Source organism: Bufo gargarizans, chromosome 1 (genome assembly GCF_014858855.1).
Source record: "Bufo gargarizans isolate SCDJY-AF-19 chromosome 1, ASM1485885v1, whole genome shotgun sequence".
In the NCBI taxonomy this organism is placed as follows: Eukaryota; Metazoa; Chordata; class Amphibia; order Anura; family Bufonidae; genus Bufo; species Bufo gargarizans.
The window spans coordinates 747779545-747796308 of NC_058080.1; the positions used below are offsets into that span (position 1 = coordinate 747779545).

At 47.8% G+C, this 16764-nt stretch overlaps 1 protein-coding gene and 1 long non-coding RNA gene across 2 annotated transcripts in view; one reads left to right on the top strand and one right to left on the bottom strand.

The window, feature by feature from the left end:
* LOC122930557 (zinc finger protein 585A-like) overlaps positions 1 to 16764 on the top strand; it is a 337659-nt gene that overhangs the window by 266417 nt on the left and 54478 nt on the right. The gene's annotated exons all lie outside the window — the stretch shown is intronic.
* On the bottom strand, positions 6382 to 10528 carry LOC122925046. The gene is made up of 3 exons (XR_006387489.1): positions 10473 to 10528; positions 6574 to 6665; positions 6382 to 6437 (listed from the first exon to the last, which is right to left on the bottom strand). It is a non-coding gene; the product is annotated as an uncharacterized LOC122925046 (long non-coding RNA).

The following is a 16764-nucleotide window of genomic DNA, read 5'->3' on the forward strand; positions in this document are numbered from 1 at the left end:
GCAGCTGGGCATATACCCATGATGCTGTGTCCCCCAATGCCATTTACAAGAAAAGACCTGAGCCATTTTGTTACTAATAAAACAAAGACGTTCTTTGAATTGTTTGGGATTCACAACGTGACAGAATACTGCAGTGATTCTCTAAGAAGCCATGTGAACGCTCTTAAGGTGGTCAATGATACCGCAGAAAGAGGAATTGCTCTGATAAAAATGTTTAACCAATCGGTCAGGGACGAACAACAAAAACAATTCTTGTTGAGGATAGTCGAGCATCACAGAAAAGTCGTCACCGAGCTAACAAGAGAAGGGATTGCATCGTTCAAAGTTGATTAATAGAACATGTTTTGCCTGTCATACTACATATTAATCTTAGTGTCTAGTTTTAATATTATTTTAAGTTTGTGATTTCTAGTTTTCCCAATAAAAGCAATTAACATTGAAAAATCTTATTTTTTGCCTACTTTTACAAAACTGATCAAAGTGTGCAACCTCTAAATATTATCTAATCCTCTTGAAATTTGGCATATCTATCTTTTACATCACTGAGGCTCGGGGCGTAAGTAAAAAATGTTACATTTTTTTTTTCCATTACCAAATGAAACACCCTACCGTACAGTCCTGGAGTGTATTGGATAACACTGGCATAATGCTGCCAGTGTTATCCAATACATTCCAGAACTGTAAGGGTTACATAGCGTCATAAATCAATATAATGCTATGCGACCCCGTCAGTGCTGGGAGGTCAGGACGGGAGCTGTGCTGCGGACTCGCAGAGTGACCAACGTTCGTCTGCAAGAGCCCTATACGTTACAGACAGTGGGTGTGGAACCCCTGTGTCAGCCAAACAGTCTGGCTTAGGGCTATACCTAAGGGCATTTTTTATTAAAGTTTCTTTGTTTTCACCCATTAAGCCGAACACAGGGATCTGATCTTTGCTGCAGGGGAGCCACCAGGACTTTACTTCCTGGAGTAGCCCCAGTGTGGTTCACAGCTGACCTACAAGCAACAAAGGATCAGGCCATACTTGTAGAGAGAAACAGGCCGAGGTCAGTGCAGGCAGACTTTGTGTATATCCGTGTAACAAGTCCCCAAGTGGAACTTAAAAAAGTTTTTAAAAAAATGTATATATAAATAGAAAATTAACTTTCTACTCATTTATGATTAGTTAAAAAAAAAAATGAAAAAAAATTAACTTTACATAATTGGCATTATTGTGTCCGTAACAACCTACCGTATTTTTCGCCCCATAAGACGCACTTTTTCTTCCCCCAAAACAGGGGAGAAATGCCCCTGCGTCTTATGGGGCGAATGCTTGCCGTTTTACATCGCATGCTGCGATGTAGGAGCAAGCAGGGACTCGGGGAGGGACTGGGAGGAGGAGCTGGGGCCGGCAATAGCGGCGGGGCGGTGCAGTCACTGTACTATAGCACCGCCCCGCCGCTCCGATATACTAAAATAAGATCTCATATTCAATTAATGGTTATTAAACATGCCCCCCCAGTCCTATTGCTATCTTACATCCTAATCGCATCTGTAGTATTCAGGCCAGGCGGGCGGCAGCGTAACTCTTGTCACGTGCCTGCGCCGCCTACTTTATGAATGAAGCAGGCGGCGCAGGCAAGTGACGTCAGTGAGAGACGCGCCGGCCGCCCGACCTGCCTGAATTCTACACAAGCAATTAGGATGTAAGGTAGTACCGTAATAGGACTGAGGGGGCATGTTTAATAACCATTAATTGAATATAACATCTCATATTTGTATACTGGCGGCGGCGGCGGGGGGGGGGGGGGGGGGTCATATCGGGTGAGTTCTGTGGATGGTACAGTTATGGCTGGGGGGGGGGGGTCTATGAATGGCACTGTTATGGGCTGGGGGGTCTGTGGATGGCACATACGGTATATAACAGTGTCTGTCATCCACAGATCCCCCCCCCCATAACAGTGTCCGTCATCCACAGATCCCCCCCATAAGTGTCCGTCATCCACAGATCCCCCCCATAACAGTGTCCGTCATCCACAGATCCCCCCCATAACAGTGTCAGTCATCCACAGATCCCCAGTAATAGTGCCATCCACAGACCACCATTAGTTCCAAACCCACCAAACACACAGCACACCTTTTGGTTAAAAATATTTTTTTTCTTATTTTCCTCCCCAAAAACCTAGGTGCGTCTTATAGGGCGAAAAATACGGTAATCTATGAAATCATCGCATTCCAGTAAAATCTGCGGATCAAAAGCCAAATGGAGCACCTTCCCTCCTGAGCCCCGTTGTGTATCCATACAGCAGGTTATGGTCACACATGGGGTTTTGCCATACTGGTGTAACAATTTTTGCTGTGCTTTTTTTCCCAGTTACCCTTTGGAAAAATGAAAAATTTGAGCTAGGCTACATATTACCGTTAACTGATTTTTGATTTTCATGCCCAACTGTAATAAAAAGTCTATGAAACATTGTTGGAATAAAATGCTCACTGCACCCCTATATCATTGTAGTTTCCAAAATGGGGCCTTTTGGGGGCATTTCTAATGTATCAGCACCTCAAGGCCTCTGCAACATGAAATTGTACCCGAAAAATGTCCTAAGAAATGGGGAGCCTAAAATCCACAAGGTGCTCCTTCAATTTTGAGGCCGTTATTTCACTTAAGTAGCACTCTAGGGCCACATACTGTAAGGGATATTTATAAAAACTGCAGAATCACAGCAGCAAGTCTTATAGTCCAAATGCTAATAACCGCTTCCATTATGGGGGGAGGGCACTGGGAGGTGAGGACAGTAGTGCACTGGGTCTACTCACCCTCCCTAGTCTTCTGACGGGTCCCGCTGCTGTATCCTGACCATGCACAGCCGCAGGACGTAGTGCACGTAGGCGCGCACTATAACCTGACGCTGTGTGCAGTCAGGTCATACTACATAGCGGGACCTGGAAGAAGCGATGGAGCAGTGTGTCCTGGATCTGCAGCACTGTCCGGAGCAAGCAATGTAACTTTGTAACATCTGATCTGAGGCCTGATGCGGGTCCGATCTGAGGATGATGGAGCTTGGGGGTCTGATCTGAGGTCTGATGAAGAATGGGAATCTGATTTGGATAAAATTGTTGCTAAACTTATAAGCCTGTTAACCTCTGTGGCAGTGGAGCTGCCAGAAGGCCATATGAGAGCTATTAAAGGTGTCTCTCACCCAGAGGAAGGTAGGTGAGAACAAGAAAGGCAGGGAAAATAGGTTTTTCCCACTGTCTGCAGCAGCCAGGCTGGTAATTAACAGTATTATCAGCCAGCTGTGGAGCTCGGATAAATGTGGGCTGAGCGCCTCAATCAGGGCTTCCAGTCGGTGAAAGGAGCCGGCTGCGCCAAGGCCTGTGGGAGCCGGGACCATCTAACCCTGTGTAGGGTAAGCACCGTGCTGTGTTATGGGGTGCTGGGTGGTAGACCCAGATCCCGATAGAGAGGGAGAAATACGGTGTAGTCAGTGGCCAGACGGCCGAGGATTTGTGTTTATGATTTATGTTTGGACTGCTGGAAAAGTGACAATAGAGCTGGCTCTGGCCAGTTTGCACCCAAATCTGCAGTGTTAGAGTGGCTTCTTGAGGTGTGCCAACCGTCTAAGGTGAGAAGACGGCAATCCTGGAGAGCTAAGTGACCCTGAGTTGTCACACCTCTCAAACTGTATTATGTACCATATGTCCCAACATAAAGTGGACATATGGTAAATATTAAGTATTTATTAACTATTTTGTCAGATAGCAGTCAAAAAGGAGTCTTGAAAGCAGAGAATTTTTGGAAAATTGCACATTTTGCTACATTTTCATTTAATTTGGGATTTTTTTATTATTAATAAAAACTAAATATATTAACCAAAATGTACCACTAACATGACGTACAATGTGTCACAAAAAAAACTAATCTCAGAATCGCTTGGAAAAATAAAAAAGTGCTCCAAAGTTATTACCACATAAAGTCGTAATAAGCAGCAGCCGGTGATCAGATTCTCCTCCTGCCCTGAAGGCACCAAGGACAAAATCTGAAGTCACTTTCTCCATTCATGATTCCATACCTGTGGTGACATCTCCTGGAATGTCCTCCTCCACCTCACTGGGATCGCCCATCATCCTCTCTTCTTCATCCTCTACTTTAATATCAGTCAGATCTTCCCCCTGATTTGTCATCTGTAACAATTCAGTACAATACAGCAGACAGGTGGGAAATCTAACAGATCCACATAAGAGACCCCCACAATCTATGACCCTCTATGACTGCAGGACCCCCTATATAGATGTGTATAGGGCTCAACTGCATCTACCTGAGGATTCTCTGGGACCTTCTCCTCTAGACAGTCCTGGGAATACAGAGGACGGGGACATCTCTCTGGTGGATTTCTCCTCCTGGATCCATCTGTGGAGACACAAGCACACAGTGACTGAATACATGGCCTCCTGTAGATCTGTCTATAGATCAGACACAACAACTACTCCCAGTCTCACAAGAAAGCATTTAAAGAAAGCTCTAAATCTATATCTGACGACATTGGTTTTCTCTGAGTCCCTGACAGAACCATGAGCGAGACTGTCGCCCTACTGGACAGGAACAGAAACCTCTGAGACACAGCTTCATTTGAAGGATAGTTATGTCCTTCTTGGGTTGATCCTGCTGACAGATGTCGTTTTATTGATAGATTTTTATTAAATGTACACTTATGGCAGAAACAACATAAAAACCTCTAAATGGAGAATACGCCACAAAAGAAGTTGAAACTGAGGCAAAACTTGGGTTGGGAATTTCACGGACTCCATGTGGCTTTCACATTGTTGATAAGCAGTGCATTTTTAAACTGTGTGAGGTTAATAAAAGGCTCATTGGAAAGTGTCCAGACACCGCCATGTCCCTGCACTGCGTTACGGAGGTGATGAAGCGGTACCGGGCCGGTAGTGACTAATGGGATGTGAATATCTATTTGGATCTGTTTCTCATCTCGGATGGTCGTCAGTTATCTGGGGATTAGAGGGAGATTGGATTTGCTTGATCTCCTCGTATTCTAGAACCAGCAGAGCGACAAGTAACACATTAGACCACCTACTTGTTCATTTTGTGTCACATTGGCGCATGTTAAAGGGGTTGTCACATTCTGCCATTGCTAAGGCAAGGTGGTCAGCGCTCCACTGTTGCAATTGCTCCCATTGCAGTGCATTGGGGCTACAGATACAGTGAAGAACAGCAAGCTATGCTGTTTCCAAGTTAAGCCCCGCCCCCGCAGAGCTTTCCTGTTGTCTACTGTCTCCATATGGAGGAACCTTACAATCCCCACGACGGACAGATTATAAGAGCAGCACAGATCAGCCACTGGTTATCTAAGAGCACGTTCACACATGGCAGATCAGCTGCAGACATTTCTGTGACTGTCCCGCTCCTCTGAATGTGGCTTGTAATAAGGCGGGATCCGACCTCCTCCTCCAGTCACGTGTAGCAGGTTGTATCTCCTCTACACCCACATGAAGGGAGGGAGAACTACCGGACACTCACTATGATGGACTCTCCTTCTAAAAGCAATTCATTTTTCTTGAGGTTACACAATAAAAATAGGAATTCCCCCATTGATACTTGCAGTCTTTTTTTTTTGCTGAAACCACCAAATGTTATTCTAGGGGACAACCTGAATGTGGAGATACCGGATACATGGAATATTTTTCACGTTTTAGTACTTTTGACTAATACAAATTTTCTTGGAAAATAGTAACATTTCTGGGGGCTGTCACAAAGGGAGGCTAAAGAACGAACTGGGAGTAAGAGGGGAGGTCACATGATCGGCAGACGAGACGTCCTGCAGCAGTGTTGAAAGTCGGAATCTTTACGTCACGTGACCGCCACTCAGAAAAGGGAGTCACAACCCAAAGTGAAAGGGGAGAGTATGTAGTCACTTGTCTTAGGAGGACAGGTTTAGAGCCATGTTATTTCCTTTTTTTATTACAAAACCACTTTAACCATCATGAAGGAAATCATCAAAATGTCTACTGACGAGCCCAAAATGATGGTTAACCCTTTCCTGCACAATGGAGTACATGTAGTCCATCATGACAGCACAGACACAAAAGCTGTGCCCCCATAATCCCCAGTGGGTGTGTGGATGTGACTGACCGTCATGTCCTGCAGGAACAGCCGGGATCAGAGAAGAATCTGATCAGAGATCGCTGTCAGCTGGATAAGGAGAACACTTCATGATGGGATGGGGACATCTCCAATCAAAGAGCAGCAGCCGGTGATCAGATTCTCCTCCTGCCCTGAAGGCACCAAGGACAGAATCTGAGGTCACTTTCTCCATTCATGATTCCATACCTGTGGTGACATCTCCTGGAATGTCCTCCTCCACCTCACTGGGATCGCCCATCATCCTCTCTTCTTCATCCTCCACTGTAATATCAGTCAGATCTTCCCCCTGATTTGTCATCTGTAACAATTCAGTACAATACAGCAGACAGGTGGGAAATGTAACAGATCCACATAAGAGACCCCCATAATCTATGACCCCTCTATGACTGCAGGACCCCCCTATATACATGTGTATAGGGCCCAGCTCCATCTACCTGAGGATTCTCTGGGACCTTCTCCTCTGGAGAGTCCTGGGAATACAAAGGACAGGGACATCTCTCTGGTGGATTTCTCCTCCTGGATCCATCTGTGGAGACACAAGCACACAGTGACTGAATACATGGCCTCCTGTAGATCTGTCTATAGATCAGACACTTCTCTCAGCTCCTTCACTTCTAGGTTTAGTTATCAGGGGAAATAATAATATTCTGCTCCACATCAACTGCTGCCCTGCTGGACAGGAACCTGTGAGATCACTGAAACCCCCATCCTCCTCTGTAGGAAGTTTCATTAGAAGGAAAGTGGGCACTAATTATCTGGTGACTATGGTGTCTGTTGGGTGGGGGGTAAATATATTTTTTTCCAGGGAAATGGGTAAGAGTAAGGATCTGTCCGACTTTAGGGCCAAAACAAGATGTGCAGAGTACTGGGTCAAATCATCTCCAGAGCGACCAGTGTTATAGTGTGTTCTGGGTATGCAGTGGTTAATACCTACCAAAAGTAACCCAAGGAAGGATAACTGGTTATCTGGTATCAGGCCCAAGGCTCACTGATATGTGGAGGGTACGGAATATCTGGTCCAGTCCTACTATAGAGCAAACTGTTGACAACTTTACTGCTGCCGATGATGTCAGGACACATAAATCATGTTACATTATGTGGACAGACGGGACCATGTGTGTCACTTACCTGGGGAAGAAATGGAATGAGGTTCCAGGTATTATGTGGATGGCCAGGTGGGTGCGCATTACTTACCTTGGGAACAGACAGTAGCAGGTGCACAATGGGAAGAAAATAAGCTGCCGGAGGCAGTGCAATGCTCGGTGCAATGTTATTACTGGGAACTTTGGCTTCAGATTCCCAGATCTCAATTCGAGCTTCATCTGTGGGATTTGCTGGAAAAATAAGACGATCCATGGAGGCCGCACCGAGCAACTTACAGGATCTGCCTTAGAAGCTGGTGTCCTTTTGTCTGTAGACCTGGGCTATGGTCACTGAAGTGAGGAGAATCGATCCTAACTCCCTCCCATGATAAGAATCCTCCTCCTGAGCCGTATTCTACCTCCCCTGAAGTGGGAAAGATGCAGGTAGCTCCCATCCTGACCGACTTGTATCTGAGGCAGTTACTATGGGATTCCTTTTACCCATTGCCCTCCGTCGTCTGCTGAGCTTGAATCTGTCCACCTCCTGTTCTGTCTATTCCACCTTATGTCATGTCCTGTACGCCATAATGTTTCTTCACTTTGTGGGGCACTGATGGCGGTTGGGAACGTGACAACACTTCTAACTGACCCTACACTATTCCTGGGAGGAGTTTATAAATGAGGGATGTTTTGGCTCCACTCGGTGTGGAGTGTCATAAATATAGGAGGATAGGTCATCAGTGACAAAAACTCAGAAAACCCCTTTCAGATTAGAAAATTCACAGCCATAACTCATGTTTAGAATAATCCACCAAAATTCTCTGGAAGTCATGGAGCTGGTGACTTTTGTGTATACAATTACCCATATGACTCAGGAGGGGAAAGGGGCTGAGCCTGAACCCCTAAATATGTATCATGAACTGACAGCCAGAGTCAGAACGTGGAGGTACGCCTAGCTATAGGTCTGGCCAAGTTTACATTGAGTGTGTTCCTGTGAGAAATCTAAGGGCTTTGTTCTGGCAGTTCCCTGGTATTCATCCTATACAGGGATCCGGACTTTGCCGCAAGAAACCAACCAGGCCGCTACCTCTTGAAGTACCTCCTGGTATAGCTGGCTGCTAACCCACGGGGTTCAGAGACACCGGTGCAAAGCACCAAGGACGCAGGCAAAAAAGTGTAGTCTGAACAAAGTCCAAAATACAGACAGGCCGAGTACTTGCATATTCCAAATAGCAGTTCCAAGGTCAGGACAGGCTGAGTACGAGTGTAGTCCAGGTCACAGTTCGAAGGTCTGGGCAGGCGGCGAGGAGCGGTAGACAGACAAGGTTCGGTACATGGGAATTCAGAAGAGGAGATCACCTCAAAAGCTCAGACGAGGAGGAGGATCTACATCCCAGCTAAATAGGGAGGCCGATCGGCAACCTAACCAGCGCCTGGACCGGGGCAGGAGGAAAAGATTAAGGGCTCAATCACCTGTATGCGGATCCGTTTTTTGGGAACAGTTCAGCATGCCTGCAAAAAAAAAAAAAACATTGCCTTCCGTTTTTTTGCTGATCCATAGACTTTAATAGGACTGTGTCCTGATTTTTACTGACAAGTATAGGACATGTTTTTCTTTTTTTTTTTTTGCCGAGCCGTGCAATGGAACAAAAGGGCCCCATAGAAGTAAACAGCATCTAATCCGCAAAAAAACGGATCCACATTTTTTGCGGACAGCATACGGTCGTCTGAATGAGCCCTAACTCGCATAGTGCTGGAAGGAGATCATTAGTCCCAGGATATACAGGAGCGATGCCTGCACTTGCCTGAAACAGCAGGACAGGGGCAGATACGAGGTGCAGCTGACGGATGGTGGCTCCGTGGTGTGTGGATGTGAGGACGTGTTTGGAGGGGAAGGGGGGGGGGGGGGAGTAGCTTAATTCTTTGGTAGTCTTTAACGTATGTGAGTGTGGATGCGGAGTTTCCCCTTACAGTCACATCCAAAGTTATGGGTGCAGTGAGTGCCAGAGCGACCCCTTGTGGCTGATTGTGTTGTGTGTGCGATTGTGGGACAATGCGGTAAAGGAGTTGTCCGCTTTTTTGCTACTGATGACCTATGCTCAGGAAAGGTCATCAATATCAGATCGGCGGGGGCTCTGTAGTCCTCACTTGAACAGACGGAGCCGTCCCATAGCAGTGAGTGGGGACGCCATGCTTGTAATTACACTGCTCGTCGCTGCTATCGCTGTGGGGATCAGAAAAACAGAGCAGAGAAGGCAGCTGATCGGCGGGGGTGCCGGGTGTTGGACCGCCGTCGTTCGAATATTGATGACCTATCCTGAGGACAGCTCGTCAGTAAAAAGCAGCAGACATGAGGAGGTGCAAGGCAAACCCAGGAGGCGCCACTGAGTGACTGCAGATCTGAGACTGAGACTGGCCACCACAAGGGAGTTACAAAACTGTGGCTGAGAAGCAACTCACTACCTCAGGGACTGACCCACTGCGGGCAGACGAACCACGGCCTCAGGGTGGAAGACACAGAAGGCCACAATAAAAGAAAGTCAACGAGTCATCCAGGAGAGACAGACGACGGATCCTCTCCTCCTTCCCTAGTAACTGGACCACGAAGGTAATGAAGAGCTCACCAATCATCTGCTGCTTCAAAAAGGGGCATCTGCCCCAGACATCCCCAGAAGCTCCTGGAGGAGAATGAATCCAGCAGGAACCTCCCGAGATCCTTCAGGTGAATGGAGCCCATCAATATGTCTGACTTATAAGGAAATGCAGGGACCTAATGTGATGTTTAAAGAGTCTGTGGAGCTCCTCCATTACATGTCACTGCACACACGTGTATACACTGCACATGACGGCTCTTACCTTGTGATATAAGGGGCTAGTGCTCCTCCGTTACATGTCACTGCACACACGTGTATACACTGCACATGACGGCTCTTACCTTGTGATATAAGAGGCTGGTGCTCCTCCATTACATGTCACTGCACACACGTGTATACACTGCACATGACGGCTCTTACCCTGTGATATAAGAGGCTGGTGCTCCTCCATTACATGTCACTGCACACACGTGTACACACTGCACATGACGACTCTTACCTTGTGATATAAGAGGCTGGTGCTCCTCCATTACATGTCACTGCACACACGTGTATACACTGCACATGACGGGTCTTACCTTGTGATATAAGAGGCTGGTGCTCCTCCATTACATGTCACTGCACACACGTGTATACACTGCACATGACGGCTCTTACCTTGTGATATAAGAGGCTGGTGCTCCTCCATCATGGCCTCCTTGTACAGGTCCTTGTGTCCTTCTATATACTCCCACTCCTCCATGGAGAAATAGACAGTGACATCCTGACACCTTATAGGAACCTGACAACACAATGACACCGTCATCACCCAGACCCCTCCAGTTCTGTTACTGGAGAATTTGCCAGCATTCCCAGCAGTGTCACCTCTCCAGTCAGCAGCTCCATCATCTTGACGGTGAGCTCTAGGATCTTCTGCTCATGTATCAGGGGGTGAGGGGTCGGCTCTGTGATGGGGTGAGGGGTCCTGCTCTGCCCTCCTGACTCCTGGAGATGGATGATGGGAGTCACACAGTCCCCCGATGTCTTCTTCACTATTGTGTACTCCTGTGGATGGAGAGAGACACTTAGGGAATAAACCCTTCAGGGGCCATGTGTTCTCCTCCGGCCCTCCCCTCCTGGGTACAACGTGCTTACTTACCTTCTCATGGCTCCTACAACATGACTATTGGTCACTGGTCACATGACACATCACTCACCATACTGGGGGCTGATCTTCAGGTTCTCCGTCACTTGGAAGGTCTGGAGGCCGTTCTACAGGACCCTGGACTCTTCCTATCACTTCCTATGATGGATTCTCCTTCCCGATGTCTGACTTGTTACAAAATACAATAAAGAGGAGAGAAATCTAGAAAAGTTTACCTCTCCGCTCAGCAGGGAGATGATCTCCAAGGTGAGGTCTAATATTCTTCTGCTGATCTCCTTCCTGTACATCCTTGGTGGTCATTCAGGAGAAGAGGAGAGAACTGGAGATGCTGGAGGCTTCTAGTACTGCAGGCGCCTTAATGAGAAGAGGAGAGGAAATCATCCAGGGGACAAGACCAGATGTCACCTCCAGAACCGCACTTCCTGAGCCTGGAGGGGCCCCGCTTCTCAGAGCCCCCACCACATGGATTCCAGGGGCCCAAGCATGGAGATTTCTGGTGGCTCCACAGGAGATAAATGTCTGATAGATGCAGGTCCCACCTCTGGGCTGTGCTCAGCTGTGTCCAGAACTCCTAGAGAAGAGACTGGAGAGAGCTGAGCTCAGGCCGGGCCCCGCTCCATTCATTCTCCTCCTGGATGCAGGGGCCCCTCACCAGGACAGGCAGGGGCCCCTCACCAGGACAGTCAGGGGCCAGCGAATGATGGACTACTCTAAACTCCACTGTCCACCAGCTGCTCCTTTCACACCGCCACTGACTGCGTGTACAATCGTAATGTGATATCAGGCATTTCCTTTGGATTTAACCCTTTACAACACATTTCATATCTGCCACATAACAGGAATAGTAACGATGTGAGAATAAGCAGCATAAAAATCTCCAGAGGTGACCTGTCTGAGCTCTCCACCACACTGTCTCCTCACAGCTCATCTTACCTGCAGGCTGGAGGAATGGCTGATACCAGAGAGAACAAGAGCCCTGACTACCGACCAGAACCTGCCCAGTATCTGCTGCACTGCCAGAGCTGAAGGACCTGGGGTGACGTCACTGTCATGTGATCAGTGACTCTCCTGGCAAGCTCCGCCCCCTGCACTGATCACATGACGGTGACATCATCACAGGTCCTTTAGTTCTCACAGTACAGTCTAAACTGAAGGGGCTCCTGACAGAATCTAGCCCCGCCCCCAATTCCTTCTGAGAACTAATGTCTAATCTGATCCCTCACAGAACTTGTAGGAAAAGTCCTTCAGCCTCCAAATCAGAACATCACCTCATAAAGTGTCCTAGACCTCTCCAGAGCCCATACATTGTAGGCATTACCCAGCAGCAGATACTGGGCAGGTCCTGGTCGGTTGTCAGGGCTCTTGTTCTCTCTGGTATCAGCCATTCCTGCAGGTAAGATGAGCTGTGAGGAGACAGTGTGGTGGAGAGCTCAGACATGTCACCTCTGGAGATTCTCCTCCATTACACATAATAAATCCTATTCATGAGAAATGTCCAGTGTCCTCCAGGCTCCTCCTCACTTCACCGGCTGGACCCTATACTTACCATAGACTAGAGGACACCACCTTGGGGAGAAAGGAGGGAACCAGACGGAGGACCACTTTGTCCTGGTGGAACTTACAAGGTAGAGAGACTTGCAAGAAAGCGCAGCAAGCTCAGAGACTCTGCGGATAGAGGTAATCGCCACAAGGATATATCTATGTATGTATACACCGTATTTTTCACCCCATAAGACACACTGTTTCCCCCTCCAAAGTGGGGAAAAATGCCCCTGCGTCTTATAGCGCGAATACTAATGAGCGCTACCATTATGGAAGCGCTCATTAGTACCGGAGGATCGGGAAGCTGTGAAGGCTCTGTACTCCCCGCATCCTGGCTGTCGGCTGTGAAGGCTGCGCACAGCGTGAGGGCGCTCTGTGACCGACAGCAGGAGGAAGAGGATCACGATGTGAGGAGCGGCTGCGTCCAGGAGCAGGAGAGGTAAGTGGTTTTTTTTATTTTGTGATCTGAGGCTGAATTATGGCTGGGGGTGCTCGCATATGGCTGGGGGCTGAGTTCATATGGCTGGGGGCTGCTCACATATGGCTGGGGGCTGCTCGCATATGGCTGAGTACATATGGCTGAGGGCTGAGTACATATGGCTGAGGGCTGAGTACATATGGCTGGGGGCTGAGTACATATGGCTGGGGGCTGAGTACATATGGCTGGGGGCTGCTCGCATATGGCTGGGGGCTGCTCGCATATGGCTGAGTACATATGGCTGAGGGCTGAGTACATATGGCTGAGGGCTGAGTACATATGGCTGAGGGCTGCTCACATATGGCTGGGGGCTGAGTACATATGGCTGGGGGCTGAGTACATATGGCTGGGGGGTGAGTAGGAGAGGTAAGTGGGATTTTTATTTTGTGATCTGAGGCTGAATTATGGCTGGGGGCTGCTCACATATGGCTGGGGGCTGAATACATATGGCTGGGGGCTGATTATATTTGGCTGGGTGCTGAGTACATATGGCTGGGGGGTGAGTAGGAGAGGTAAGTGGGGTTTTTATTTTGTGATCTGAGGCTGAATTATGGCTGGGGGCTAGTCACATATGGCTGAGGGCTGAGTACATATGGCTGGGGGCTGCTCACATATAGCTGGGGGCTGAGTACATATGGCTGGGGGCTGATTATATTTGGCTGGGGGCTGATTATATTTGGCTGGGGGGTGAGTAGGAGAGGTAAGTGGGGTTTTTATTTTGTGATCTGAGGCTGAATTATGGCTGGGGGCTGCTCACATATGGCTGGGGTCTGAGTACATAGGGTTTAGGGCTGAGTACATATGGCTGGGGGCCGATATGAGGCATGGGGGTCTCATCTGAGGTCTGATTGGGGGTCTTCTTTATATTGGGCTCTGATCTGAGGTCTGATTGGGGGTCATTCACATTGGGGTCTGATCTGAGGTCTTATTAACATTGGGGGTCTGATTGCCGATCTGAGGTCTAATGAAAAATATTTTTTTCTTATTGTCCTCCTTTAAAATTGTGTATATGGCAGATTTAGGTCAGGTCCTAAATGGAGGTTACAGGGTTAAATAGACAGATAATAATAATGTCTAAAAACAAGGTCAGAAAGTCAGTTTATGTGTGTGATAGAACCCCCCCCCCCCCCCCCCCCCACAGTTTCCTCTCTAGCAGATGGTGTAGTCTGAGCCTCAGGAAGTGCAGAGGAGAGAGGAATGGAAACCCAAGTATGAACTGTATCTTGTAACCGCAAATGTCATGTTTGTCTTGTGATGTTTTTTTTCTTTTTGAAGCCCATATTATTGTGAGCTTGTCTAGATACAACTAGATCCAATGCTTGTGTCAGTTTCCCGAGCGCTCCAATCCCTTTTAATTTGGATTCCAACAATCATAGGTAAAGGGCTACTTCCCTAACAAGCGTGAGCGGCAGGAAGAAAGTCACTGTCCCTCCCACCCCTGTACTGACAGAAGTTGATTTTTACCTTATTATTTTCAATCCCTGTTGGCTGCTGAGTGGGAGGGGCGTGACCTAACCAGATCGGGGTGTGGCTTAATAGGACCTGGGGGCGGGGTTTTTAAGTCCGTCTTTTGAGGGTGGCCTGAATGGCCACCCTACCTGCCCCCTAAATTGTGACCTCCGCAGCACTCTGCTCCCTTAACAGTACCATCTGCAGCGCCCTGCCCCTTTAAAGCTGACCTGCAGCAGTGAACAAAAATGGCTGGGTTGTTATGGAAACCTGGTGTAAAACTGTGTGTATGTGGAGACTAAGGGCCTGCGAGCTTCTATTGGCTGACAAGGGACATGGCATGTACTGGCTGTGGGTTCTCCATGCTGGTTCTGCGATGTGTGAACATGGTCTTAGTATTGATGCATTTCTGTTGTGTCACGGGTTGTTTGTGCTCTGGTGTACTGGCTGTGGTGGACTCCGTGTATGCTGGTGCCAGGGGCAACGTCCAGTACTGCAGCCTGTGTGTTCACTTCCCTGTTCATGCAGGCTCCCCTCCCTGTTTGGTTCTGGTGGGGTTACCTTCCCCTTGTCCATTCCTGGGTGTGGCTTATCAGGTGCCCTCGTTAGGCATCTATGAGCTGTGGGGCTTGGGGTCAGTCTTTCTTCTGCCTTGCTGGGTGTTGCACCTTGCTTCTGACCTGGGGGGAGGGGTTGCCATCTGCCCTTTGTGTCATGTCGCCTGGTAATGCATTGTTGTTGTTGCTTTGTCTGTTCTTCTGTACCTTTACCGTGATAAAATTGATATTGTTATCCTTGTCCATGCCTTGCCTGTTCTTCGGTACCTGTTTTCTGTCTGGATGCACTCTGTTCCATGTATAGCCTGGCAGTGCTAAACTGCTTCTGATCCTGTCCTATGTCCAGCCTGGCAGTGCCTACTGCTTCTGATCTAGTCTGTTCCTTGTCTGTCCTGCAGTGCCTGACTGCTTCTGTTTCTGTGCTTGTCCGTTCTGCTGGTGCTTGCACCAGCGTGGTTCTCTGCAGGTAGCGGCCAAGTGTACCGGGACCTTCCTGGAGGTGCGACCAGTCCCCATCATCCTCTGCCCGCTGGGTTTGCCTTTGGTCTGCCGGTGTCCTGTTTGCAAGATGTCCCGGAGGTCTGCCTTGGGCCTCCTGCACGTGACACTGTAGTCTAAAATGGTAAGGGTTAGGGTTAGTGATACAAAAACCACTCCCGTCAGCGCAGGAGGTAGAGTTGAAGGCACTGACTGCAGCATGTAATCTGAGAAAAGGACAAAGAGGTGAACATCTATACCGACTTGAGGTATGTGTTTGGTGTAGTACACTATTTCTGAGACATTTGGCAGAGCCGCAACTTTTTGACTTCTGCAGGTATAGCCAAAAAAAGAATGCCAAAGATGTACGACAGCTACAGTTGTGTTCAAAATTATTCAACCCCCAATGCTGTAAAGGGTTTTAGGGAATTTAGTGTACATTTGTAATTGTGTTCAGAATGAAATCTTACAAGGACTTTTTAAAGAACCAAATGCAACTAAAATGACATCAATTGTTTTTGTAATACACAGGGCTGTGGAGTCGGTAGATAAATGCTCCGACTCCGACTCCTCAGTTTTTTGTACTTCCGACTCCGACTCCGACTCCTCTGTATTTAATATGCGAATGTATTTTATACATTCCTTGAAGGAAAGAAAGAAGTTCTTCTAAGCTCTTCTAGCACAGAGAGGTAGTTGGGCAGAAGCTGCTGCCTTCTCCTTTGTGTGCTGATCTTCTGCTGAAGACAGGGCAGTGGGAGGATCCAAGAAGGGACATTTATTGTAAAACATGATTTCCCTAGAAGAATCCCATAGTCATGTTTAAAGTTTAAGATAACATTCTGAGTTTACACGTTTTATAGCCTTAGCTGAATGACAGCAGTTTTTCCAATGGTTTACAGCAGGGATGTCAAACTCGTGGCCCTCCAGCTGTTGCAAAACTACAACTCCCATCATGCCTGGGCATACTACAGTTATCAGGGAATGATGGGAGTTGTAGTTTTGCAACATCTGGAGGGCCATGAGTTTGACATCCATGGTTTACAGCTTCAGTCTTGAACTATTGACCCTCCATTCCCTTCACTTATACAAGTGTCTCTAGTCCTGCAAAACACATATTTACTTAATCCCTTATCAAGGAGAGGCGAGGAACCATGGGCATTGTGTTCCCTGTAACATCAGAACACAACACAATGGAAAGTATATGTATTGCCACTCCTAATTGTGCATTGCGTGCCATATAGTGAAGCATATGAAAAGCATGCTTCTTCACATCACTGAACGCGTTTGTTTTGCGGTTACGTG